Source organism: Callospermophilus lateralis, unplaced genomic scaffold, assembly GCF_048772815.1.
Source record: "Callospermophilus lateralis isolate mCalLat2 unplaced genomic scaffold, mCalLat2.hap1 Scaffold_45, whole genome shotgun sequence".
Taxonomy (NCBI): Eukaryota; Metazoa; Chordata; class Mammalia; order Rodentia; family Sciuridae; genus Callospermophilus; species Callospermophilus lateralis.
The window spans coordinates 1,048,715-1,052,015 of NW_027514398.1; the positions used below are offsets into that span (position 1 = coordinate 1,048,715).

A 3,301-nucleotide genomic window follows, 5' to 3' on the forward strand; every position below is an offset into this window, starting at 1 on the left:
GTATTGATTTCCAGTCTATGTAATGAAGTCAATGTTTTATGTTTTTGATAGAGGCTATCATTCTTTCTGATTAAGAAAGTCCAAACCCATCTGACCTCATAACACTAGGTCAAAGAGTCAACTTCTTACAACATTGATATATTTTGAGATATTGAATGGTGCTAAATCAAAATTAACATAATCTGAAAATGAAAATGATAAGGGGCACAAAGGGACCATATGCACATATGAAAAATATTCCATATTCCAGGATCACATGACAAAATTTATGGTCAAAATTATTTAAAACATTTACTTTAGTCTTTTTGTGGTCATTTAATTTAGTGAATAACACTAGTGTTTTGGTAAGGTTCCTTCTTATCACATGATATTTTCAACTCAATACTTAGAATGCTCAGAAGATTCCACTTTCAGCATCCTAGGGCCATGTGAGACATAATTTAAAGTGGGACCTAAAATAGCAACAAGTGTCTTCAGACTGTTGTAGAAACAGTTTCTGTTTAAATCCTGGGAGACCTTAGGTAATATGCCTTATTCGTGAAATGGAAAAAAGATCAAATCAGCACACAAAGATAAAGGGTGCAACAGATATCAAAGTGGTATATGCCTGATCATCTCCAGTCCTCATAATCTGTGCAAACATAGGCAGTTGAAATTACCAAACCTGACTAGGCATTTTGAGAAAGGTGTTTTCCTCTTTGATGCACAAGAAATTATTTTATGAAAACATGTGGATATAAGAGGGAGCAGTTCTGTGCTTCTTGCTGTGTTACCTTTATTATGTTCCTAGTATATCACTGAGGCTATTTAAAAACAGCCTGCAACAAGAACATTCTATCACCTGCCACCTTTTCCTTTCTTCTTTTTCTGTTGCTGTTTCTTTTTTGTTGCTGGGGCCCCTGCAGGTTTCTGGTGTCTTGGGGGCATGATGTTACTTGTAGAGGCAGAGACTGTTGCTGCATTGCCAAGTCTTGGGGAGGTGGGTGGGCTGCTCACAATTTTACTGGCATCCAGTTCAGATGAGGCTTCATCAGTTGCTCCCTGGGTCCCTTTTCCAATCTGATTTTTCTTTTTATCCTTCTTTCTTCCTCAATAGTAAGAACATTCTCTCATTGGTAGCCATCTTTCTGGATCTGGGGTAACTTTTGGGTCATAATTCTTAGGCAGTTTTCCATTCTTTTTTTTCTTCTTCTTCTTCAAATCTCCCTGTCCTTGTTCCTTTGGTTGACTATTTCCAGTAAATTTTCCACCCTTCTTCCCAATGTATGTAGCACCAGGAGAATTTTCAAGAGCCTCGACATCTACTTTTAGAGACATACTATCTGATGAGGGCAAGTGTTTGCTAAGAACTTTAGCTTTCTCTGGATCCACAAGTGAGTAAGCAGAAATAAGTTGCACCAGGGTGTGAATATCTTTTGGATTTTGTTTCCATAGCTCTTCTTGGTCACTAATTGCCTCCTTCTTCTGCCCATATTTGAGTCTGAAGTTTGCAGCTTCTCTTATCAATGACAAATGAGCAGGAGATTTGGGCTGATGGTTTTGATAACACTGGATGGCTTGTGTGAAGACCTCAATGGCACTATCAATATCTTCCTCATGTCTGTACATGGTCACTAATGCAGACACCATGCCTGGTTTATGCTTTAACTCCTCTATGCTTCTCAATATTAAACATGCTTTGGAAATATTACCTTGGGAAATTTTCAACTGTGCCATGGTCAGTTTAATTTCAGCTGCATTTTTCTGGATGCTGATCTGAAAATTCATGAAGTAGCTCTATTGCTTTTATATGCTGCTTTTCACGGCAGAGCTGGACAGCCTGGATTAACACAGGCAGGAGATGTGCAGGACTTTGGGACTGTAAACCAGCAGATATTTTGCAACACTGTTTTGCCTGATTTGTGTACATAGCAAGCAAAACTTTGTTAAATTCTATAGCTTGCAATTGTTTCTTGGAAAGTTTAAACTCTACTCCTTCTGCATTGGTTAGTTTCACCTTCTTCTTGGAATCTAAGACATTTGGTCCCTTTTAATGGTAATGATGTTATTTGTAATTACAGCTAACAATCCCACATCAGTTGGCTTTAGTTTTCTTATCTGATTGTAAAGTTGCAAAGTCTCCTCGGTATGACCGTGAAGCTCCAGAATATAGGCCATCTGACCATGAATGATGGCCAGTTCTGCCTGTGGGTCTTCCTCAGTCCCATCAGAGTCTTCTGAAAATGAATGTTGGCAAAGATCTTCAGCTTTTTGTAGGATTTTCATTGCCTGGTTCACCTGGCCTTGTCCTATCAGTGCACATGCAGCATTGTAGCACAGTTCCTGTGTGCCTTCTCGGAGGCCCAAGTTCTCTGGAACCACTTTTTCCCAATTGCTTTGAGCTGCAACCACTGCTGAAAGGTTTGTTTTCCTCTCTTTATCATAGTCATCTTGGGAGTTTCGGACAAGATCTCTATACACAGCTAAGCATTCATCATAACGTTCTAAATGGTATAGTCTTGTTGATGGTCTTGAGAGGGCGCATGAAGTCGCCATTCTGGCCATAAAGTTTCACTTCACTCCACAGGCAGGCACTGAAACCCCCCCTGCTACCGCCTCTCGCCATCTTGGAGGAGACACGGGGAAGGGCGGGGCCATGATGTGTATTTTGACATTAATTTTCTTTCAACTTTGGTACGTTAGTCTTTCTTCACTATATATACATCATAGGATATATCCTTTCATCCACAAGTTCACAAATTTAAATGCATATGATTCACTTTCAGTCACTGCATGTGACAGAACACATGTGTTTCTCTATGTTTCTTTACTTGCTTTTTCATGAACCTACTTTCATAACACATTATTTTTGATTTCCATAATCATTTTTGAAGCAAAACACACACACCTCATTATAAATTGTAGCCTAATATTACCACTAGATCTACAACTAGTTGGAATGAATGTATGTATATGAATTCCAGATTTCATGTATATTTTAAAATATCAATTCAATCCATTTTTTAAAATTGGAACCAGTTATATTATTTATTCACAGTATGGTCTATTCATGCATCATCTCTCTATTCATAGACACAGGGTACAGCTATTGGTATCCCCAAACATGAGATTATAGTGTTTCAAAACATGCTTCCACAAATGGTGGAAAAAATACTCATGTCACCTGATCTACATATTCATCACAATAATATTCTGGACACAAAATGCAAAGCTCACACTTATATTATGATTCTATCAAAGCCTAATTTTAGTGAGAGCAAGGATTACTAGAAAATGTCCAATTCAACTTTGGCAAATGCTT

General features: G+C 38.1%; 1 pseudogene; it reads right to left on the reverse strand.

Annotated features, from left to right (window-relative positions):
- Positions 1-837: 837 nt before the first annotated feature.
- LOC143388903 (signal recognition particle subunit SRP72 pseudogene) lies at positions 838-2,535 on the reverse strand (annotated as a pseudogene).
- Positions 2,536-3,301: the final 766 nt, after the last annotated feature.